This window comes from Pteropus medius, unplaced genomic scaffold (assembly GCF_902729225.1).
Source record: "Pteropus medius unplaced genomic scaffold, Ma_sr-lr_union100, whole genome shotgun sequence".
Classification (NCBI taxonomy): Eukaryota; Metazoa; Chordata; class Mammalia; order Chiroptera; family Pteropodidae; genus Pteropus; species Pteropus medius.
Window position 1 is genome coordinate 25,692,714 of NW_024352787.1, and position 26,162 is coordinate 25,718,875.

Here is a 26,162-nt window from a genome sequence, read left to right on the forward strand (position 1 = left end):
CTCTCCTTAAATGCAGAGCCTGAAGCAAGAGTCTATGTGCAGGTATTTTATTTTGGAAAGTAATCCTAAAGAATAGGAATATAATCTGGAGGGAGTGAAGTTGAGGGGAGCGAAGCCAATCCAGGGATGTGACGTTAAGCTGTTCGAGTGCTGCAAAAATCAGGAGCTCTGACCTTCAGAGCTTAGCCACACAGAATTCATCTCAGAATTGTTTAACCTAGAATGGAAAAAGGTAGTATTTCAATGCCAGCTCCTATCTCCCAATGGTCAAGCGTTGCCCCATAGGTGTTGGTTCTCTCACATTTTCAGGATTGCCCAGGAGCATGTGTCAGAATGGCTGCCTGGCTCCTGCTAAATCCCAAGAGAGAGGCGCTTGAGGGAAGAAGGTGAGAGATGCCTGGTACAGCCGAGGAGGGGTGCTGCCAAGTTACACCTGTAGGCAGCTAGTTACCACAGCAACAGCCAGACTAAAATGTAGGCCAAGAGGATGTGAAATAGAGCATGAGACATGTCTTCTGCATTGAGCATTTGCAAGGAATGGGCCTTCCATGTGTCTTTTCAATAGTTACAACTATTGTAACTTGCAGAGCCAGTGTTATGTAGGCACTGACTACAGAACAGGACCCTCCACCTTGTGTATTGGGAAAGAGATGGAGATGATAGAGATAGAGATGGAGATGATAGAGAGAGAGAGAGAGAAAAAGAGAGAGAGAGAGAGATGGACAGATAGAGATAGTCTAGTTAATAAAATTAAATGAATGGAACAATTTCTAAATAAATATAAATTTAATATAAATATAAAAGTACATTCCCTTCTGGGCACTTTTACCCATACAAATTTAACTCTTCTGAAAACATGGGAGGTAGGTATTTTTTTTGTTCCATAGATTAGGAAGGTGAGTTTCAGAGAAATAATGCTCCCAAAATAACACCACTATCGAGTTGCTGAGCCACGGTTCGAGTTCAGGAACGTATAAAGAAAAGAACTGCATCATATATTACTCAGGATGCTCAAATCTATCAATTTTATTATTTTAACCAACACACTGGTTTGACCATTTTTTCTTGTTTGGTTGGTTGGTTTTATTTTAAGTCCTGTGAAAGCTTTGGGCTTTCTTTCCTGTTAGCTGGTGATTAATGCTGTATTGCCAATATAAAAACGATGGCTTTCCGTAGGTAACATGAAAGCTAAGTTGATACAGGTCAGCCTGACCCTTGCCAAAATAAAGAGAAATATTGCATACAATGACAAAAAGTGTAATGTAGAGGTAGGTTCAAAACGAAAAAGATGAAATCCTCAACTGCTAAATACAATGGGAAAAATTTAAAATACAATAGAAACCACATTGACTCCATGGGGAACCACTTTGTTTCTTCCCCATATTATCAGTCCCAGTGGCTTGGGTTCTAATTTCTACATGCGGACAGAGAATGTGTGTTCAGAACTGAGTAAAGTAAGGAATTAAGGAATTGAATCTAAACCACATGCATGAAGTCCAGAGATTCTTTCCCAAAAAAAAACACAAACAAACAAACAAACAAAAAAACAGCCTCATTCTTAACTAGGAAACAGATGAATTCCATCTACCTTCCTAAAAAGGCTAAAGAAGGTTTATGGCCTATCAAAGATCTTAAAAAGAAAGTTACTATAAAATATCCAAATTTCAGGCAAGTTCCACATGACGGTATAAAGTTAAATAATATTATTTAAGAAATAGAAGAATGGTCAAATATTTAACACAAAATCTATGCAAGTCAATGCACCCCCTAAATGGCATCAACAGAAAGAAATATATAATGACTCTGGGTAAAGGTGTACAACCCACAGCACAGAAAATTCCCGCAGAAATAAGTTGGCCCTGACTGATATAAATTCACACTACAGAAATATCAAAATGTGAGAAAAATAAACTACATTGAAGAAGAATGAGCAGATCTCTCTTTAGAGAGATCTAATGGACTGAGGAAGAAAATGTGAAGTAAGTAGATATGAAATGACAAAAAAGTTAACAGTTTAAAAAGAAAATATAATGAAGAATTGATTCGTATGAAAAAGGAAGAGTCAGATTTGGAAAAGAACTAATAGAACTAGAAATAAAAGAGAAAAAAATCATAAACATTTAAAACTCAATGAATGAGTTAAACATAGGATCAGAAAGATTAAAAAAAACTGTAGTGATAGTGAACTAGAAGATAGATTTGGAGAAACCACCAGAATGTACCTACAAAACAGAGATGGAAAATAAGAAAGAGAAATTAAAAGCCATAGAGGATAACATAAAACAATTAACAATGAACAAACGTATTTGGAATTCCAGAAGGCAAAAATGAGGGGAGAGAAAGCAATAATCCAAGAATTTGCAATTAAAAATTTTTTCTAGAATTGATACAAGATTGAAGAATCACAAGTTCCAACATCCAGACAGTTGAAAGAAAGGAAGGAGAAAAAAAAAGGAAAGGAAGGAAGGAATATAATGAAGAAGGAAGTGATTCTGAAGGAAGGATGAAAAAAGGAAGGAAGGAAGAAGGAAGGAATTTGAAGGAAGGAAGAAGGAATAATAGAAGGAAGAACTAAAGGAAGGAAGGAATAAAGAAGGAAAAAAAATAAGGAAGGAAGGAAACTCAAGGAAGGAAGGAAGGAAGGAAGGACGAAAGAACGAAAGAACGAAAGAACGAAAGAACGAAAGAAAGAAAGGCGAAAAACTAGGCGCAGCTGGAAAGGGGGCTGCCCCCTTGCCTGTCACACAACTCTCTCCTTAGTCAGGGTTTCCTCCTGGAACGGAAGAGCTTTCTCGCCGTGATCTGTTCAAAGTCAGCCCTCAACACAAGGATTATCCAAGGAAAAAATTAAAAAAGAAAATAAATAAATAAAAAACAATTCAAAAGTAAAAAGAAAAATTCTTACAGGTAATCAAGAAAAAACGATGCAGTATCTAAAGCTGAATTATAAATAGTACGGTCTTCTCATTAGCAAAAGAAGATACCAGAAGACCACAGAATAATAGTTTTAAAGTGCTGAGGAAAATAACTGCTAGCCTAGAAGTCTACATCCAGATGAAGGGATGTAGAATTTTAAGAATGAAGGGAACAGAAAAACTTTCGCAGGTAAAGTCGATAAATATTTTCACTCACATGCCTCTTTGAAAGAACTACTAAAAATGTACTTAGAAAAAATGAAATTGACCCAAAAAGGGCAGTATGGGTACAAGAAGCAATAATGAGCCCCTCCTCCGGAAAAAGGTAGACATGTTGATGTCTAATAAGCATTTATATTAAAAAAGTAAAAAAAAAAAAAATTAAATGGAGAATGGGACAAAGTAATGTGGGACTGGTATTTAATAACAATTAAATAGAAAATGAGAGAGACTGGAGTTAATGCATTTTAAATATCTTGCACTTTTCAGAAGTAGAACTAAAATAATCATTAACTTTAAACTTTATCAGACATTCATGTTAAAATTTTTAGAGTAACTGTTTATGGGTCAGAAAAAAAGTGTAATTTCCATAGCAATAACGGGAAAAGAGGTGCCTGTGAGACATTTTCATATGCCTATTAAACTGAGGTCAGATCAAAGAAGTTTAGTGTGGAGTCAATTTCTAAGCTATTAGACAGGATGCAACCGGGCAGGTGATAAGTAAGTGTTCATAGGAAAGAGATCCGAAGTGGGAGCCTTGGGACTTTGAAACAGGAGAAGGCCGGCCAAAGGAATCCTGACCAGCAGTGGAAACTGAGGAGGAGGAGCTAGTGACTTAGAGGAAACTGGGAGAGTGCTGTGTCCTGGAACCTCAGGGAAGCAGTGACCAACTGTGTCACATGTTTCTGATAGGTCAAGCAAGGGCATGATGGGAATTGGCCACTAGATTTGGTAATATAGAGGCCCTGGTCAAGACTTTGAAATATTTTTTAAAAATGCTTGTTAGGACATAAAATACTGTTGCAGAAATAGGAAAATACAGAGCCATTAACATATCTCTGCATGAAAGGGACCTTGATAAATGACAGTTTGCATTATAAAACAATAAAGGAAAAAAACAATCCAATAAATGATGCCAGGATAATTGGTTATTTATATGAAAATAAAATTTAAAAAATAAAAATAAATCAATAAGCTCTGTCGTTGGGTGATAAAGGATTTCTTAATTAGTCCTAAAAAGCAAAAATCGCAAAAGAAATCTTTGATAAATTTGACCTCATTAATGTTTCAAACTTCCTTCCAAGCTACCATAAACAAAGTCGAAAGTTAACCAGCAAAGCAGAAGATCTTTATGCAAAAGATTGTCCTCAAGATTATGGAAATTACTTTTTAAAAAATCAATAGGAAAATGTAAATAACTCAATAGAAAAAGTGGCAAAAATATGTGTGAATATTTGCAAAAGAGATTATTAGTCCTGCTAATAATGAGAAAATGCAAGTGAAGACAAAAATAAGAGAGAACTTCACACCCAAAAATCTGACAAAAATTCAAGTATGGCAATGGAGAAACAGGGACTGCCATAACTGCTACTGAGAATGTTAAATGGTACAACCACTTCGGCAATATTTAAAGTTGAAGACTTGCAATCCGTTGAACACAATACCACTGCTCCTAAGTGCATTTCTCAGAAGCACTCTCACATCCATTCAAAAAGAGGTTTAACGTATGATCCAGCAATTCCTCTATTGGGTATTTACCCCAAAGACTTGAAAACCCATATCCGAAAAGATATTTGCACCCTGATGTTCATAGCAGCATTATTCACAGTGGCCAGGTCATGGAAGCAATTGAAGTGTCTTACAATAGATGATTGGCTAAAGAAACTGTGGTACATATATACAGTGGAATGTTACTCAGCCATAAGAAGAAATGAAATACTGCCATTTGCAACAACATGGATGGACCTCGAGATAATCTTGCTAAGCGAAATAAGCCAGAGAGAAAAAACTGAAAATCACATGATATCACTTATATGTGGAATATAAACTTAAAAGCAACAAATGAACAGGACAAACAGACAGAGACTCATGAACATGGACTATACACTAGTGGTTATCAGAGGGTAGGGGATGAGGAAGGAGGGGGTAGGTAGACAGTTAAAGGGGGTCAAATATAAGGGGTTAGAAGGAGGGTGAAGTGGGTAAAAGGGATCAAATATAGCTGAAGGAAACTGGACTTTGGATGGTAAACACACAATAGAATATACAGATGTCAAATGATAATGTACACCTGAAAATTATATAATTGTGTTAACCAATGTTACCCCAATAAACTTAAAAAATATTTTAAAAAAGAGGTTTAAGAATGTTCATATGTCAACTGACATAAAAGTGAGATATTAGAAATAACCTAAACACGCACCAATAAGGGAATCGGTGAATAAATATATTCTATAAAGGAATATCATACAGCAATTAAAACATAAGCTAGAACTATACAAATCAATGTGAAAAATCTCAAAAGCATAACATTAAATGAAGAAAAAAACAAACTGCTGAAGAATAGATATTATAATAACATTGACATAAAATTTATAACACGAAAATCGGTACTAACATTTCTTATGAATGCTAATGTAAGAACATGAATGAGAACAAAATACACCAATTTCAGGATAATTCACATCTCTTGATGGAGAGAGAGAAAGAGAAATGAAGTCAAGAGAGTCCAAAGAAGGCTAGAACTGCGCCTATGATGTTAGCTCTTGACAGATCTTTGAGATATACAATAAAGTTAAATAAATAGCTAAATGCTAATCTGTATAATTACTATGATAGCCACATTGGGAGCTTCTGATCTTATTCCCACACTTTCCTGTGTGTTCGAAATTATTCTATAATAAAACAAGTCAGCATGATGAAAAGTACGGGAAAGGGAGTGATTGGAGAGATTCATGGATGGAGATCTTAATAGAGGCCAAAGATAGAGGTCTTGATTTAAGAGTTAATATTGATTGTTGTTTCACAATGAATTGTCCACAGCCCACTGGAGACCCAGAGGAGTCTCCCAAGGAACTATGAGCAGATTCAAGAATTATAAGTCTTTTCTGTGGTTTTACTGGAAAACAGCTTTCAATTTCACAGACATTCATATTAATGTACATAGGAAGCCTACTTTCTAGATACTAGTCTCTGAAAACAATTTTTATGATTGACACAAGTAAGTCATAAACTAAAATTAGTGCATTACTATGTTTTCCAAGGATCCTAATTTAGTACTCTATTAGAAATTTTGTTTGACATTCAGTTCAACGCTGCAAAGCTTCTTATACGCATGTGTTCCAAAATTTCATGGTTTAAAGTAATGATAACAGTTATTTTGCTCACAACTCTGTAATTTGGGCAAGACCAATGGGAATAGCTTGTCTCTGCTCCACTCAGCATCAGTGGGGCTCGTTTAAAGGCTAGGGGCTGGAATCGTCTGAAGGGCTCATTCACTCACATGTCTAGTGGTTGATGTTAACCATTGGCTCACACTTCAGCTGAGGCTTTTGGCTGAAACATCTACACAGGGCTTCTCTTTGTTGCCTGGGCTTTCTGTTAATGTGGTGGCTGGGTTCCAGTGGCAAGAATCCTAAGAGAGCGAGCCAAGGCCCACATTGTCTTTTATGACATAGTCTTCAAAGTCTCATAATATCATTTTCCCTACACTTAGTTGGTCAAGTCAGTCACAAAGATCAAGGGACCAGAAATATTGCAGTGTCCATTGTTGGAAAATACAGTATGCACAGACATACAGAGTACAATCCCTTCCAGCTCAATAATTTTCAGAAAGAACATCTGTGTGTCTGTCTGTGTGTGTGTGCACATGTGTGTGTCCTCAATACTCTCTCGAGTTAATAATGGTTTTAAGTTTCCGCTATTTTTTAAATTTTAAATTACAATTTTATAATTAGCCTATAATTATTAATTTCACCTACATCAATCGTGCATATTTATATCAATAATGTCTTATAGATTTATAATAATTGGAAATTAAGATGTATACATGGTGTTTCAATTCATGGTAAATAATCACCCCAAATGTATTTACAATGAAATATGTGCTGTCCATGGATTTGTACTCTTTAAATAACTTGCAATATACTATCAAGTATAATTAAAGTACTTTTAAGCTTATACGCACTTTAAAAAGTAAATGTATAAGCTCATCCTGAAACTTATTTAGATCTTTGTATAATTAAAGTGAATTATTTTTTCATTTGAAAGTGGGAATGGGAAGGAGTGAGACAATAGTGTTTTTCCTACCCCATGGGGCCCCAGGTAGGTACTCAAGAAGGTCTGTTGAACTAAACTGAAGTGTATAACTCACTCATTCATTCACTTATTTATTCATTCAAGACAGTTAAAGAAGGTGAAAGAGAGGTGGGAACCAAGGATGACTTCAAGGTTTCAGGCTTGAGCAACTGAGTAAATAGTGGTATTTTTCAAAGATAAGGAGGAATGCAAGAGGGGCAGGTATTAACCTCTCAGGACTATGGCCTCATCTGTGGAATAGAAACCTATGTACCCAACCAACCTTCCTATCGAGGCTGCTGCTTAGATCTCAGGATTTCCCTACACTAATGAGATGCCAACACATTAGATTTTAGATAAATCCATCTCTACCTATACTGGGCTTGGGTTATCAACAGCTATGGCACTCACTTCTTCACCAATTAGTGGTAGGAACCAAGGAATAATAAGGAAGGCATGGAGAAAATCACTGATTATCTGCTTAACCCAACAAAAATAAAACTTTTAAAAACACGTACACATGACAGCATGTACTAGTGCTAGATGTGGTGAAAAAGACATGTAATATGACTTCATTTTGCAAAAGTAAGAATATTTACACTGATCTGTCCTATTGTCCACTTGTTCACCAGAAGTATGTAAATATTGTAAAACTGAGGAGAAGGAAAGGGCATGGATGACTGTACCGGGACAGGATTGGACCTGCAATCTCAGGCTCACAAGCACCTATCTTCAAACTGCAAAACAAACCATGAAGAAAGGAGCTCACATTCCTATGAAAATATGTGCTTTCCTGACCACTATCTACCAGCCCACTTACTTTAGAACACCAGTCCACCAGTTCTTTATAACTTTCACAGTTCCAATCCATTTAATTCTACTATTTTTTCCTTATCTATCACCTTTCTCAAGTTCTCACTTCCCTCTTCACACAGTTTAGGTTCCATGTATCCTTTGCTGTAATGGCCTTTTTACAAACACTTCTTATGTCCATCTCTCACTGCAAGATACTTAACTGGCAGATCCTCATTGAAGCCAACCACCTACCTCCTCTGTGCCTGCACTCAGGAAGCTGAACATCTCTGGAGAAGGAATCCCACAGTCATGACAACTGGTCTCACTTTAAATTTGTGACCATGTATCTCAAATTGGTGCTCAACACTGGCCAACAACCCTGCCCTATTACCCTTATAATTTCACTTTCTTACTCTCTGAGATGCTATCACAACTTCTTCCTTATCAAACTTTCAAAACATCTCTCAACCACCTGGGCTTACAGCATCATTTTATGCTTCTTTAAGAAAACTGGAACTATCAGGTAAGAACGACTTTTCTCTCCCATTATCAAAACCAACTGTCTCCTGGCATCCATGCCCATATACTCTGCCTCCCATCCAGATACGGGGGATGAATTGTCCCTGATTCTATCAAAACCACTTGAGCTCTACATTCTCTCACCTTCACTCACTCAGCAATTTTATAACTAGAATTATCCCCTGTATTTTCATAAATTATTCTATTATCTTTTATTTTAAAAATAACTTCTATCCTGACTCATTGCCCTCTAACTCCTGACTTATTCTTAGCTCTCCTTCATAGTAAAATTTATATCAAAAATATTTTCTAAACTTACTGGATTTCCTTTCTTATCTCTCATTCTGTCATAAGTTAGTCAAAATGGTCTTCAGGTAATTTAGTCCCACCTCATTCTTTAGGTAAAGAAGCTGAGACGCATTCACATGTTCTTGTGTAAGATTCCCACACCTCATCAGTGGCAAAGTCAAGATCAGAACTCTTGTTCCTTCCAGGATGTTCTCTCCTTTGATCTCTTCCTGCTGACTTTACTTAATTGAAAATGACATCAGAGGAGTTTTCCAATTCACATGTCCCTGAAAACAGACCTACATGAAGCAATCATTCCCATCATTGGCTCCTCCCCAGTCCACACCCAAGTTCAGCCTTTCCGCGCCTCCATATTTGTTCCACAAGTATCTGTGCACTTGAGAGAGGTAGAAACGTGAGTTTTCCAATCACATTATCTTCAGCATCCCTTGCTTCTCCAAGCTCAAATTGAGTAAATCATATCTGCAATTTAACTCTTAATCAAGAGGCCCTTGAGTCTGACTTCAGAGACTTACTTTTATGGCTCTTCATGTGTCAAGTATGAAAATGAAGAATGTATTTCTTGCTCCGCGGTGATGCTCACACACAGTAAATCACAGAGGCATGGCAGTGAAATGAGACTATATTTCAGGACGTCAAATGCTGAGAGAAAGACCCGGCACAGTGGAGGCAGGTAGAGAGGAGGGAGCAGGAGGCAAAGCCCAAAAGCTCAGGTGTTTGGGAAATGTGCATTCTGGAATACAGGCTGACACTGAGCAAGGAAGAGGTGTTTTACTCTCAGTGTTTTTTTAGTAACAGTCCTGGGGCAATTGAATAGAGCATCCACAAGCCAAGAACTCTCCAGTTGGAGGAGATTTCAACTGCACAAGCCAGAGAGAGGAATCTAGTTGATCCCTGCCTTTTAGTCTACTAGGCCCCCATTTACTATGCTGTCAATTCATACAGTTAAGATTACCTTGACCAATAGTACACCTGCTCCAAGTGTTCCCCATGAATCCATCCTCTCACACTCCCACTCCTCATTCTTTTTGTCTCTCTGTCTCCTGGCCCCACACTTAGTTTACATTAACAGCTTCTGGCCTCGTCTTATTTTGGTTACCAAATAAGTAATCCACTTTCTGATAATTGGCTTCCTGCAACCTTAAAAGCCCTTCTGATTTTACAAATCAACCAAAAGAGTCCTGCTGTCTTTTGTAGTTCTTCAGGTCCCCCATTCTCTTTTACTTTGTCAGAATTGGTGGGAGAGCAGAGGGAGTGGAAAAGAGCTTTGATAAAGCTTCTTTAAAGAAAACTGTATGTTTAGTTAACCAATTTTTCAGTTAGGAATATCATTACAGAAACTCAATCTACATTGGCTGAACAAAATAACATTGGCTTTGTCCATTACAACACAAAGTCCAAAGGTAGACTTTCCAAGGCTAGTGCTATAGCTCCATCATGCCATTAGAAACCCCAGTTTCTACTTATCTTTCTTCACAGCCATCCCTCAGTGAGTGCTTCTTGCCTTGTGGACACAATATGGCTGCTCTGCATCCCACATCCCATGTAAGTTTTGTGAAAGCACAAAGAGAAATTTCTTCTGCTAGTATTGGGTAGGCTCACTCATGCTTCTGAGCTCAACTGGCCCATGATGGCCTCACTCTCATGCGTGGTGACAAAGTTAACAGCATTGTGTATCTCTCATCTAGCAGATAAGAGCACACTAGCTTGAGTTCTTTCACATAGCAATGGTCACAGTTTCTCAAAGAGGGCAGTCTCCAATGTGCACTTTTCAAGCCTCTGATTGCATCTCACTGGCAATATCCCATTGGTCAAAGCAAATCACAGAATCTATGTGGGGAGAGCATGGAAGCAGCAATGGGAAGAATTTATAACCATTTTTGCAATCTACCACATTTGTCAGCACCAAGCTGATTGAGAGGGAAGGTTTCAGTGGTGAGACGCCCAATTGAAAAAACGCACGAGGAACCAACATAAGAGTGAGACTGCAAGTCAAGCCTTTACTGTGGGGACCGCAATAAAGGGGGGGCTAATATATGCCAAAGAACAATAGTGGCATTCCGCCACACATGCGTAGTACAGCAAGCTGGGTCATTATTACATAAGTTAGGCGCAGGCGCACTACTGAGTTTAATGTAACATGCCGGATCTGGGGACGTGTCCGTAGCCATGAGCCTGGATTGAAGCCAGGCCTGGGACCAGCCAGGCCTGGGACCCACAACACTACCCTAAAGAAATTTTTAATATAACCAGTTATAACTGATGTAACCTACTTTGTTCAAACAAAAATTAATAGTCTATAAGAAAAAATCTTAATTTTAAATAATTATATTACTTATACACATTTTTCTTAGTAAACACTTTTTTATTATTCTTAGGTAAAACATCCAGTGAGAGTAATAATAGCTTTCTGGAGAACACCACATCATTGTCCTATTTAAATACCAATGTGGGAAGAGTTTAGAAAATATCGTCAAAACCATGTCCCTATTTATACAATTCTTATAAACACTTTGGGGCCTCAAGTGAGCCTTTAGGCATTTGGAGAAAGCAAGGAGGGGGCTTCTCTAACCAAGTGCTCAGAAAAGACCGGATCTGACACTGGGCTTACCTAGCAAACAGATCTTGTGTAACTATGTAGAAAAGAGGCAGGGCAGAGAGGCAGACACACCCAACATTGCCTGAATTTTTCCGTGTTGTTCATGGGAGTCACCAGAAGACCTGAATGAATTGTAAAACTAAGGACCCAGGCAGGTGTAGTCACTCTCTACTCCACTGTGTCAAAGGCCCTTGTACTTTATCTGTCATGATGCTCGACTCACTGAACTACAATTGTCCTTCGCACATCTAGTCTCAGCAGTCATTTCTCTTATCTTTAAATCCTCAAAGGTCATTCTGGCCTTAGAGATCTGCTCTACCTTAAAATGTCTAACAACATTCAACGACTGCTCTCAGAAAAGCCTTCCTTGCTTGCGAACACAGCAGTAGTCTCCAATCCCCCTGATTTCTTTTCATCTGGTTGCTTATTGTTAGCTAATATTTTCTTGTTTAATTAGTTACTTGACTGATTTGCTTTTCTAATTAGAAATGTAAGTCTCAGAGGAGCAGAAATGGTCTAAGCTTCCATTTGCCAGCAACTAGCACAGTGCTTGGCACTTCGTAGGTGCTCAATAAATATTTATTGAATGAACGAATGTCTCCAGTAATCTCTTTGAAATCAAAGTTTATATATTAATCATTTCAAAAAAAGAAAAAGAAGAAAGGAAAAGTAAAAGGGTAGCTCTACTGGAAGATTTTTATCTGTGTCGTTGGCCAGCCTGTGTCATGTATCTACCCTTAGCTACAAGGGAGGCTGAAAAATTGAGTGTCTGACTGGGAATGATGCCATCTGGAATGGCTGGGGTTCATTTAGCAGGGAGAGTAGAAAATAACTTTTGGAAGCAGTGACAGTGTCCACCACAGTGGCTTTTCTGAATTGGCCTGGCTTAATACCAATAATAGAAATGGTCTTGGGAGCTTTCTTTGTCTCCTGATGCCACCAAGAAGAGTATCCCACCCATTATAGGATTTACATAAAAAGGTAGTCCACACCTATGAAATTTATGATTGGCCGTCAGTACAACTGTCGGTAGCAGAGGAGGGTCATGGAGACATGGGACAGAAAAGAAGAAAGAAAGCCTGTCTCTCATAACTTCTACCCCCATGCTCAGCCTGTCAAAAGCTTCTAGTCCCTTCCTTATGGCCCTTTACTCTAGCACCCAATCCCAGTCCTCACTAGCCCACCACCATCCAACCTATGACTACACATCCTGTACATGTTGCCTATGCTGCCAATGACCCTTTCGAGGTTTATGGACACAGCTGTCTTCCCCAGTATTATTGCTGCTATCATCTCTGTGATCTCAGGATTGCAGATGTTGTTTCTTCCACTTTACCACTTTCTCCAGCCCAAATGAGAGGCTCTTGCCAAATTCTCTCTGAGGATAGGACTTAATGAGACTTCCAAAAGTTTTGGCAGTAATATAAAGGGAAAGCAACACACATAGCAGCTTATTGTAACTAAACAGACTATACAGACACATTCTGACTTGCACCTGGTCTACTATCACATAACCAAAAAACTCATCCCCTTAATCAGTAGAAATTCATTCAGTGTCCATGCCCAAGAGTACAAATCAAGCTCACTTCTACAATCCTTAGAGCAAGAAAACACTTTCTCCCTGAAATCTAAAGTCTATGATTAAAGGTGGGACCATCTATTCCCTTCAAAGGAAGCTCACCCTCATCCACAGGAGAAAGGTGAAACTCTAAGGCCCTGTGGAGACAATCACACAACAGTGCTATACCACTTCAGTTCTCAAAATCTGGGTCATTCGTTCTGCATCTGGAGAACAACAGGAAGCTACAGCAGGCTCAGTCTACTTACTTTCATTAAGCATTCAAAAACTCTTAGGACTGCTCTAGTCTTGCCCACTATTTGTCCTCTTATCCCATATTACCTTATCCCAATTTTCAGACCCCCACCCCAGTTGCTCAATATGCTCTAGTCCAGATCCTTGCACCTTCAATGCTTTAGAAGCTCTGACCCCACCCATAGTTTTCACCCTGCCCTGCCATAGCCATAGGTCATAGATATACTGTAATCTAAGTGTTTAATGCACAGCCTCTATGAAAAAAATTAATTAGAAAAATGAGAGTTAAGAATCAACCAAAATGTTGTGTATGACAGAAAATGTGAGTCATCAAAGATGGTTCAAAGTAACCACAGGGACAAGGACAGGACAGTTAGCAAATACAGCATCTCCAGCATTCCAGGCAATGGTCGCCTGCAAGTCCAAAGGTACTAGATCATCGAGAGATAACAAGAAGGCAAAATTAGAGGCAGATATTTATAAGATTTGGGGGTCTGGTTTCAAGTAACTTAAGGTGGGTCTTTCAATGTAGGGATCTGTTTACATTGAGCAAAACACATATTGTAAGAGTCTAAGACTATTGGACACAACAATGAAAAATCTTAAAGCAAGTCTGGATATGTAGTTTTTTGATAAATGTGCTGTTTGCACAGGTGAGCAATTTATTGCCTGAATAAATTGATTTTGAGAAATTCTGATCCAAGCAGTGAAGGTATTTATTGGTTTACTGTCTTGTCTTTCTAGGCGAGAATTTCCTGACACAATTTAATAAAGTCATATTGACACAGAGGTGGTCTCGGTTCTCAGTCCACATAGTTGAGCCCTGTGTATGCAGGTGGTCTCAATCCAATACTGAACTGGAATACAGCCCTGCCCCAGTGGTGACTAGGAGCTTCCATGTGTCCTGACACAAGACTGGTTGAGAATTTCTTGATATTCACCAGGCTTTGAACAAACCAAGCTTAAAGATATGCAGAGGTATACTTTAAGGGGAAGAATGGAAGATTTTTAAGAATGGGAATTCAAATGAAGTCAACAAGAACATTATTTATAAGAGGGAAATGAAAAGGAGATGCATTATCTCAATGGTGTTCCCCTCCGCCCACTATCACTTATCTATCCTTGCCACCCAGACTTCTGTTTTCTGAGATACCCATATTCCATGCATCCACTGGATAGCTCCATTGGATATCTTTTAAAAAACGATATGCAGAAAATATAGTTATCCTCTCTCAGGAAGAATCATCTTCCAGTTGCTTGAGACTCAGGAGACAGGCCTGTCATCCTGAAGACAAGTGCTGCCCAAGGGCAGCCTGCAATACTCTCAGACTTAGTCCAGGATATGCAGAATATTTCCTAGGACAGTTGGAGGCAGCCTGTGTTAAGTTCTTTAAACATAGATGCATTCAGACACCATCATGAAGTGAAGCTTGGTGATACCGGGCAATAAAATCCTTGTAAACAATAAAATAAAGCAGGTAGAGCTTTGGGATTTTCATTCAATATGTCTCTTTGGTTACCTCTGACTTCACTTATTAAATGATAATGCCTGAGTATAAAAGTTTAACCCTGAATGTATTTGGAAAATATTTGAATGAATATACATCGTTTGTTAGAGTTAATAAGATAATAAACCATAACTCCATCATTTACCTATAAATTGGCTCTCCTTTCTTGAGCATGTTATAATTTCTTCATGCATGATCATCCTTTTCAAAGGCCAACTAACTGAAGTGGGAGAAGCAAAGAAGAAAGATCATATCTATCTTAGGTTGCATTGAGGACAGGCTAAGGTAATCCTGACACCTCAAACTCTGAAAATGTTTTCTCCCAAAAATAGTATTAATAATAGTGCTTGAAGGAAAGATCTTGTTGGAACAATTGAGGAAATTTGAGTGTGAAATACAAATTAATATTTCTTTTCTTGGGTGTGATAATGGTACTATGATTATGTAAGAGAATATAGTTATCCTAGGAGATACATGCTGATTTATCAATTGGTTAAGTTGCACGACCTCATGGTTCAGTAAAACAAACAAAAGGAAATGTTTATGCACATAAATATAAAGCAAACACAACAAAATAATATTAATTGTTGAATTTAGGTGAAGAGTATAGCATATAAGTGGTTACTGAATTATTCTTCCAACTTTTCTGTAAATTTGAATTTTTTAAATACAAAGTTGTAAAAAAAATAATAGTCATAGGCATTGGGAGGAAAGGGGTCAGCTGTGAGTGGGTCTCTTTCCTTCCTACCAAGAAGCTAGAAATAAGATTACACACTGAGAGTTAAGCTATGAAATCATACAGAGTGAATTGGAGAAGAGCTTTGCAAAATCACATTAAAACAGAGTGGCTCCCAGGCCCAAGTAAACTGGACTAAAGATATGAACAAATCTAAAGAAAGAATAGGCTCATCCGTGGAAGCATAGAAAAGAAAGAAAAAAATATTTAGCAGTGACCACCCAAACTCTGTCCAGAGGACAGGAAACCTTATTAAATGGGCTTTAAACGCAATGGTCTCACTGGCAAGGGAGGCCCCTGTTAGACATGTGGCTTCAGCAAGCTGTCAAGCCCTGAGGCCATTAAACTTTCAAGATCACATAATTTAAAACCCCTTTGATTAGATTCTGTGTTCAATAGGAGACCTCCTGATTATTACGTGGCTTCCTACAGAGCTTGCCTCCAGGGAGAGTATGTGCTGCAGGAGGTCTTAAGTGTCCAACCCCTCAACTGTTATAGTTCTCATGATAAATTATAAAGTTGGCATTCTGATTTTACACCTCAGACTGCTATCTGAATGAGTCTTTCCTGAGAGATGGATCCACAACTGGTGTACAAACAAATTACATTTCTGAATCTGCAAGACTGAAAACTAGATTTTGAAGGGTAAAGAATGTACCCTGAGATTGCAACCTGGATTTCACCTAATGAAACCCAAATGTTTTTGCTCACCTGTCCTAAGCAGTAAAGCTTGCATAATTTATCTAATCATCACACCACTTTCTTTTTATGGAAAAATATATTCTGACTTCAAAATTATTACCTTACAAATGAATATTTGAAGCATGACCCATGTGTACTTGGAAGCTACCGTTAAAGAAGTGGAAGAAATTCCAGGTTAAAATAGAAGCTGTGCTCGTGCATGAAACTTCTCTCCCTCTCAAAATATATAGAAATACTACATAATGCATATGGATTTTAAAAATTCAAAATACAAGCTCAAAAGAGAAAATGAGGAACTCCAGGTGTCACAAACATTACAGCAAGTATGAGTTGAAACTCTATGGCCACAGGAGTAACTAAACCAGACATGTGCCTTGCGGGTTGAGGTTTTAAATCCTCCGTGGAGGCTGGAATTGAGGCCAACTCTTTATATTTGGCATAGGAGCTAAGTCTGAGCCCCTTACAGGAACCAGGAACCAGAAATTTTTTTTCTGTCCTTTGAAATGGAATTAGATAAACTTTACTCATTGGCCCAAGCCCACGGCCCTTAAGAAAGATATCCCCCAAATTATACTGCTGAGAGTATGAGATGAGCATTCTTAAACTGCTTACGTGATTCAAAAACCTGAGCCAAGATGTAAATATAAAAGTTTGCTGCTAAGATTTTCCTTGTTTTTCCAACAGAAATGAATATAAAAATTCACATAGGAAAGCCTCTGCAAGCCAGGACGTGTACCACCTGTGTGAAAAATACTTCACACTGAAGACGTGGTCCAGACAGCTCTTGAAGAAATCTAATGCTATAGGAGATCATCATCAAATGCAATAAATAGCCATACCCAGAGAATCACAAATAATAGATCAATATAAATGGGACTTTAAAATAAGATTACTTTAAATGTACATATTTGAAGAAAGAAATGGAGTCAATCAGGCATGTAAAGGGAATAAGGAAACAAACAAAAAAAGAAATTAGAAAAAAAAACAAAGAAAAGTTATAGAAATAAAAAAACAGTGATTGGGGGGAAAAATACTTAATAGATACGTTAAACAAGAGACTAGAGCTAGTCAAAGAGAGAATTAATGAAATGAAAGATGGAGCTGACGTAATCTTCCAAAATGAAGCAAAGAAAAATAAAAATAGAAAAGAAGAATGGAAAAAAATTACAAGCTCTAAGATACATACAAATGGAGTTTTAGGAGTAAGTAGAGACCATAAATGTAGCCGTTAGAATGAATTAGGTTACAAGTAATAGAAAGCCCAACCAATAGTGACTTAAACAAGAAAGTCATTTTTCACCCACAGTAAGATGTCTGGAAAAGAAGCTGTCCAGAGTTGGAACAGCAGCTCACACCATGCCAAAAGCAAACAAATGAACAAATAAATATTTAAAGAAATTATAGGTAGATTGAGATATAAATATGATAAGTAAAATTTATCATTAGAATAAAATACTGGGAAATGATTATATGACTTAACATAAAAATATATTTCTACAAGCTTTTTTTAAAAGACAGAAAAATCCATAGATTAAATAGATCAAAATTTAAGTTTCTTGAATGATGGAAGTTATCTGGGCAAAAATGAAAGCAACGGGTTGAGAGAAAATGTTTGCGGTCTATATAACCAACAATAATTAATATCCTGAGTTTCTACAAATCGTTGAAAAAGATAAAAGCAAATATAAAAAAGGACAAAGTTTAAAAAATGCAATTCACATGGAGGAATGTAGACAATAAACATATGTCTTCATGATCACCGGGGAAATGCAAATTAAAACAATTAGATAAAACTGCACAGCTCTTTCCCTGCTGCCACGGAGTAGAGTGGAGGCGAGACTTGGGTGTTTTCAAGATTCGGCTCCTCCCATAACCTACCACCATGGCTGAGGAAGGCATTGCTGCGGGAGGGTGTAATGGACATTAATACTGCTTTACAAGAGGTGCTGAAGACCGCCCTCATGCACAATGGCCCAGCACATGGAATTCGCGAAGCTGCCAAAGCCTTAGACAAGCCCAGGCTCATCTGTGTGATGAGCCTATGTATATTAAGTTGGTGGAGGCCCTTTGTGCTGAACACAAAATCAACCTAATTAAGGTTGATGACAACAAGAAACTAAGGGAATGGGTAGGCCTCTGTAAAACTGACAGAGAGGGAAAACCCTGGACAGTGGTTGGTTGCAATTGTTTGGTGGATAAGGACTACGGCAAAGTCTCAGGCCACAGATGTCATCGAAGAGTACTTCAAATGCAAGAAACAAACAAAAAAATTTGGTTTTGGTTTTTCATCTCTGGGTTATTTATTTATTTATTTTTGTGGGGGAGAGGCAATAAAATAAGGTTCTTGTTAGTGGACAAAAGATAATCATTGCAAAATAACTGGAAGCATGCTATTTGTTTTCTCTTTGGTTTGTAAATGTAAGCCTAATCCCAATCTGTAAGTAACTTCAGTATTGGCAATTAAAATAGTGGTTAAAGCAGAGATGTGCTTAACAATAATCTATTGGTGATAGCTAGAGTTTCTTAGGGTGGACATTTATAACGACTATGACTTGGCCCGCTCAGAAACTGTAGAAATGGTCTAAGGCTAGGTAAGTATGGGTGTTAAAAAGTTAGAATCTTACAGTTGGATGGGTCAATAGAAAAGTACAAAGGTGGGCAGGATTGGATTTAGGCTATGGACACTAGAAGGTACACGCTGTCCAGGAGCACTTATGGACATGCCCATTAGGAAAGCTCAGAGTGTTCATTGTTTTCATTGACCTAGATGTTAGGTACCAAAGCAAGGTCTAAGTCTAAGAATTCAAGGAGAAATGGTGACCTATGCATTTTAAGATTAAGCTGGGTATTGTGGTATGAGAGAAATGTTGAGCCAGGTAGAGACTAATAGAAGTCTTGTAATTTCTGGTAAATCACCAACTACAGTACTTTGAATTTCTCTCCCTTAGTTGGCCAGCCTTGTTAGGGCGTATATTGTGAAGTTGAATTAGACTAGATTTGGTTTTGGAAAAAAAAAAAAAATGCACAATGTCAACCTTTGGTGAGAATGTGGTGAAATGGTAAGTGGAAAGTTTAAACCTCACTGTAGGAGCTGCATTATAACACAGCCCCTTAGGGCAATTTGATAGTGAGTAGTAAAGTTTAAACTTAGTAATTTACTTCTAAGATTATACTAGAAAAAATTTCTCATGAGCACTCAAGACATTTTTTAGCAGCCCTGTTAATAACAGCAATAAATTAGAAAAAGTTTAAATGTTCATAAAAAAGGGAATGTCTAGATAAATTTGGACCTATCCATAAATTACATATTACTGCTAAAACTGTTAAAATGAATTAACTAAATTGACATATGTCAATATGGATAACTGCCAAAACCCAAATGATGAATGAACTAAGAGGAATAGCTACCAAAAACCAAACCATGAGTAAAAAAGAGTTGCAGAAAGACATATACAGTGTGCATACTTTAATAACATTTATGTACATTTTAAAACATATGAATCAATCCATATACAATTTATGGATAAATATGAAGTGGGAGTTTACCCTCCAAGGTATGATAATGTTTACTTCTGTGGAAAGAGGGAAATTATATTAGGGAGGGATACAGATGGGACTTCAAATTTACCCTCTGTTTTGTTTTTTGAACACCTAAAACAATTATGGTAAAAGCCAATATTTGTTCATCATGAGTAGTAGGTGCATTGCCATTTGTTAAGGTGTTCTCTATATTGTCTTAACCTTTATTCTTTATTCTTTCTAAATTAAAAAGAAAATCAAGAAGAAAACTTTTAAAAATAAAGGTGGTTATTTTTAGATGTACTTTTAAAAGATTTGCTTTTAAAGGTTGACAAACGGAGTTAAGTACAAAGAATTCCTCCTATACTCACCAAATTATCTGTTCTGCTGTTTGTTTATCCAAATAAATAATGTGGCCCGAACTTTCTTGTTGAGAATTCAGAACATTGCCTTAAAAACCTTCCTTCTTCTCCCCCAAAATCAATTTACTTCATTAAGCAACAGCTGGGCCTGTGAGAGGAGTCAGAATGGGACACAGGGATGACAAGTTAAGATGTCCTGACGAATTGCTCTTTAATCTCAGTGAGCTCACTCAACTCTTGTTTTTGTGTTGGAAAGGGGTTCCAATAAATTATTCAGGATAAAGCATCTCTCCTTTCCAAAAAGAACTGTATGTTGGAGTCAGCTGATATACATAATCATATAGACTCATACGAGCAGTATTAGGGCCAGCATCTAATCAGTGCCTTGACTAGGCCTGGGGCAAAAAGCCTACTTTGATGCAATTGATATTCATAATGTAAGAAAATGGGGTTGCATAGAGTAAAATAGGCGAGATAGAGATTTCCACTCAGCACAGAGATACGGATGCACCCAGATCACCTGTGCAGGGTGCAGTGTACCCTACAAGAGCCCAAATTTCTCACCAGCTCCAATCCCCATCCTCAGCTCCCTACATTCCCACCCTTCCATCTTGTACGCCCAAGAGGAATCAGGCCAAGAGAAGAGATTATGGGGGACAGGGTGGATGTGGTCAATTAACATAGGTCCAAAGAAGAAAGATGTTGCCTGTGTTGGAACTGAACAAAAAATCTGTTTTTTTAAAAAGTCAGTGATCAGGAAGATTTCTCTGCTCTTTGTCTATCCCTACTATTAGCCAACAGTGAGGTCTCGGGGCATTTTCAAACCCTCAGACTCTTACAGAAGATTAAGATGACATGACAGAAGCCCTGTGACATCTCTGGCAGTGGCCTAGGATTTAGGAGACCTGAATTCCAGTCCCAGTTCTGTCACTAACAAGGAAGGCCCTAACCTGGGACATCTCTCTGGGACTCAATCTTTTTGCCAGTGATATAGGATGATAATATCCGCCCTCTCTCTCTAGTGTGGTTTGAGGATTTTTTAGTCAATGTGTATAATTGGAGAGACTTTAAAAAATGAAGCAAATACAGTGCAATAAGTTTATTTGTTGTTTTAATGAAATGCCAGTTAAACATGCTTTTCTTACTTTAAAAGTCTGGAAAGAAAGTAAAATCAATTACAAGTTTTCTCAAAAAAAGACACTTTTAAATATAAGCCATGTGACTATCCAAGCCATAGATCCAAATGCTCTAATCAAAGGAAGAGTTGGGGTGACTTGGGAGGTAAGGCTTGGACAAAAACAAGTTAGATCTTCTTGGCCAGATTTTTGACAAGTTGCAGTCTTCACTAGGTAACCAAAGAAGGCCAAGCTGTTACAACTAAAAACAAAAATGAAACACAACACTCATTTTTAAATAAAATTAATTAATAAATAGAATTAATAAATAGAATTAAATTAATAAATGAAATTGCTTATAACATGTAACTAGTTGGATTATTATAAAGATGCTCAATAAATATTGATCGAATTAATGAATGTTATATTTCAGGAATGCATACTGATACAGGGAATGATTTCAATGATGGCAAAGGCTGTCAGAACCTCTAATAAAGCACCAGGACTGTTTTTTTCCACCTGACTATTGTCCTTACCAGATCTAAAACCGCAAAAACTGTGCACTCAAAATACTGTATGCAGAGTTTAAATCATTAATTGGTTGTGTTCCCCACCTCTACCCTCCTCTAGCTTCCTGTTTGTATTCTGCCAACAAGATCGGAGACTTCCCCTCTATAGTGGGTTAAATGGTGTCCCCCAAAAAACACATATTCGTGTTTTAATCCCCAGATGATTATTCACACTTAATCCCTAGGTGTGAATAATATCATCCTATATGGCAAAAGAGTGAACGTCACCTGATATGGCAAAGGATGTAATTAAGTTAAATATCTAAAGAGGAAGCACTCATCCTGGGTTATCTGGGTGGGCCCTAGAACAATCCCACATATCCTTTAAAAAGCGAGGGAGTTTTGGGACAGACACAGAACAAAAGGAGATCATGGGACCACTGTTACAGAGGTTGAAGTGATATGGCCACAAGTCAAGGAACACTTGGAGCCACCAGAAACTGAAAGAGGCAAGAAAAGATGCTCCCATGGAGCCTTTGGAGGGAGTATGGCCATGCTGACACCTTGGTTTAACACTTCCAGCCTCCAGAACTGTGAGAGAATAAATTCCTGTTGTTGAAGGTGCCCAGTGTGTAGCTATTTGTTATAGCAGCCACTGGAAACTAATGCACCCTCCTTTCACTAACCTACTTCTCCCTATCTGTAGCTTCATGAGAAAGGCCTCAACAATCCAATTACCTGGCTGGGAAGATCACCAGTCTTGTCTAAAGGTCAGGGACTGCTGTCTGGGTGCTCACAGTCCATTGCAGGCCCAGCACGCTGCTCTGACTCATGGGCCTAAATGAATCCTTGCTTCTGCCTCTGCACATGCAGTCCCCACATCTCTGGCTGCCTCCAGACACTGTCTAGCCTGGGAGCCTACACATCAGAGCTCTGCTGCTGCTCTGGGGACTCCAGGTGGTGGCACTCCTGCCATTAAATTTCTGTGGAAGAGACAATTGGCTCTGCCTGGCTGGCCATGTGTCTGTCTATCATTCAGCCTGTCCTTTCCTGAACAGAATGTAAAACTCAGGCCTCCTACAAGACTGACACATTTAAGTGCTCCAAGCAGAATACCATGGTGACAGTTATCCCTGAGAATAGATACCTGCAAAAAAAATGATGGCGTGGAGATACCTATAGCCCCCACATGACGGAGACTTGAATCACAATTCCATCCATGGCTAGAGAAATAGCTTAATAAATCCCAAACTGAAGTTTATTTCAGGAATCTGGCAAATAGAGCTGAAGGCTCAGTCTACAGCCCAGAATGACACTGAGCTTGCATGGGTGTCAGCCATCTCCCGAGGAGCAAGCTGAGAGTTTGCTGATTTTACAGATACAAGAAACTGAAGTATGAAATATTGTATATTGGGATTGTTTATTTATTATTTATACCCACCCTTTATCTTGATAATAAAGCATCTTAAAAGAATATAAAAATAACACCAAGGGGAAAAATGGAGGAAAACAATAAATATAAATGAGGGATACAGTGGTCATAGGGTTGAAAACATCAAAACAACCCACATACTTACTATGATAAGCCAATGAATTTCATAAATAATGTGAAAGATGAAGACTAAGCAGTTAAGATCTGTGAGATGAAAAAAATTAATGGAGGAAAGTATTTTTTCTTTATACTGAAGTGAAGTGGCCACTGTGCTGTGTAATGAAGCATATCCTCAACAACTTCTCAATAGTGGACATGTCGAGGAGTCTCGTGGGCACTTTCTTTCTCTGATGGTGCATAGAGGCACTTGAAATCTCATCAGGAGTAAATGCAGTTCATGGGGACAACATGGTGAGGGAACCACCAAAGTAGAAAGAGAGCAAGTTTCTGGGCCCCTAGACCAGTGCTCATCCCAAGTTGTTAATAAGGCTAGGATGAAGTGAAGCAGGACAAGGAAAATATTTATTTAAGGACAATGATTTTCTCCAACCAAAGTCTGAGAATGAGATGGCATTAAAGAGATAGCTCAGAAGACTGAGAAAGAATCATTCCAAACTGAAGGAGACAAAAGGAACATGACAGTCCAATGCAACACATGTTTTTGGCTAGGAAGGGTGTAATTGAGACAATCAGTGAAATTTGAATGTGATCTGGGCATTAATACTAACTTTCTGATTCTAATGCCTGTATTGTGGTTCTGCAGGAGAGCATGTATGTTCATAGAAATTACGCACAAGAATATCTAGCAGTAATGGAACATAAGAACAACTTACTCTCATTAGTTAAGGAAAAACATAGTTTTGATTGTACTTTTAACTTTTATGTAAGTTAAAGAATATTTCAAAATTTGAAAATAAATTTTAAAAATTCAGCTCAAAAAAATGCATGGAGTAAATAAATTCAACCTGCACAGATACAGCCAAAGGAAGTGTCTTTCAGGAGCTGACACAAGTGATGGAAGAGAAGGATCGGGAACACTCACTTGGGAGAATGGCTGCTCACAGAGGCCCAGTTTTAATCATCTAGAGGAGAAGGAAGGCAGGAAGCTGACGCTATTCTCCATTTTCATAACAAGTCCTGAGTTTAACAAATTTAAAATGGGTCAGGACTGCAAAGGAAGGAGCATTTTATCCCCCAGGCCTCAGGAATTTAGTCAAAGTTAATAATAGACACTCTAGCTCAAAGCTACACAAACAGTTCCAAAGCCAGACATTATGTTCCCAATTCCAAAGCTGTCTATAGCTCTCACTATGGCCTATCTGTCATCTCAGACTGTTCTTTCTTGAGCATTGAGGCCAAAGAAGCAGCTAATGTTGAGACAGAATTTAAAATTGCCTCTAAAATTTGAAAGAAAGAGTCTAGCTAACTCTAGACATCTGATATGTGGAGGGTTGGTGGGATAGGTCCTATGAAGATCAGTTGAATGAAAAAGCCACATGGAAAAGAACTGTAAAATTGACTCCAGGGCAATGGTATGCTCAGAAGAGAAAGAGATATTCTGAGTAGGATCAGCTGTCTGTCACTTTGACAAGCCAGGTCCCCACTGGCTCTTGCCTCTGCCCTGAGGGAAGGGTTGTTGCAGTGAAAAGGCCAACTTCATTTGGAATCAGGAAGGCTCACCTTCTCCTGACTAAGTCATGTGACCCTTTATACCTACATGCCATTACTTATTCAACAAAGCCATTTCCCTGTGTTAACCTGTAAGAGTGGCATAATTTTAGGTACTTGCTGATTACAGCTGCTAGACATGGGGAAGGACATAAATATGCATCTGTCAAGCTGAGTGTCTCATAATCCAACTACGCACAAGGAAAAGAGAGAAAGAGCCTTTCTAGGTCAGATATGTCTGGGTTAAAAGTGGCTGTCTCAGTGACAGACTAATTTCTCCTCTCTTTCCTAATAATGATTCATTACCTGATGTAGAATGTAAGTTGTCTGAGTGTTGCAGGAGCTGAGAGTGGAGAGCAATTTTGTGTTGAAGACAGAGTTTTCCTCTGTTTTTCATGATCTCTGTTCAGAATGTTCACTTTGTAGCCTTGCTCATGTTTCATGATGTTCTGCTTGGCTTTCTAGATTAGTTAGCCCTACCAATAATCTGTTAGCCAGATTATTCACAGTGGGTCCTCTGTGAAGTTCCTTCAAAACAACAAAGTGCCATGGATCTGAACAAACAGATTTTGCCATGGGTGTGGAAATATCAGACCTCAACTTCAGTCCTGGCAGCGTTCGTGCAGATGCCAGTGGCCATCATCAGTGTTTGTTTCCTGTGGTCAAGTCTCTGAGTCATGAGGTGATGGACCCTCAGCCTGTCCTTTCCTCATTTTTTGGGTCAGCTTGGACCGTGATACAGATGAGCAGATACCTAATTGCTGCAAACCAGCCTCACACTGGTGCCTAGGGCAAAAATCACAGTCAGGAACCCAGTTCAGCTCCACATTCCCAAATACAGTAGCACTCCTGGGCAGGGGCTTGGCTGCAGCGTGAGACACCCCTCCCTGCTCTCCCTGGCTGCTGTAGAAGTCAGGGGCTGGAAGCCTGAGCCCCAAACTCTGAGGATGGACTGAGACAAACTAATGAACGCTCAAATGGAACAAGGGAAAAGAAAGGAGGGCCATTTGTTAGTGCATCATGTAATATATAGCATAATATATAACACCATATAATATTAGGTCTAATATGTATATAATTATGATATATGGATTTTCATTTTACCATCGACTATTCTTTTAAAAAGTGCCCCACAGTAGGTAGTTAGGAACAATCGAACTGATGATTCCTCTGTTTCTCTCTTGATATTACACTGTGATCCTATGAATCCCTCACTTGGAAAAATCAAGGCTGCGTGTGGTTAAGCCAGTTTGGGCTGACTGCTTATAATTGCTGCCTAATCATCAAGATCATTTACACCACAAAAAGGATCACTGGCCACTCATTCAACATGAGACTGCAGCCTGATGTTTGTACCATTTTATC

At 38.3% G+C, this 26,162-nt stretch overlaps 1 pseudogene; it reads left to right on the forward strand.

The window, feature by feature from the left end:
* The first annotated feature begins 18,074 nt into the window (after positions 1–18,074).
* On the forward strand, positions 18,075–18,676 carry LOC120591597 (40S ribosomal protein S12-like; annotated as a pseudogene).
* The last annotated feature ends 7,486 nt before the right edge of the window (positions 18,677–26,162 follow it).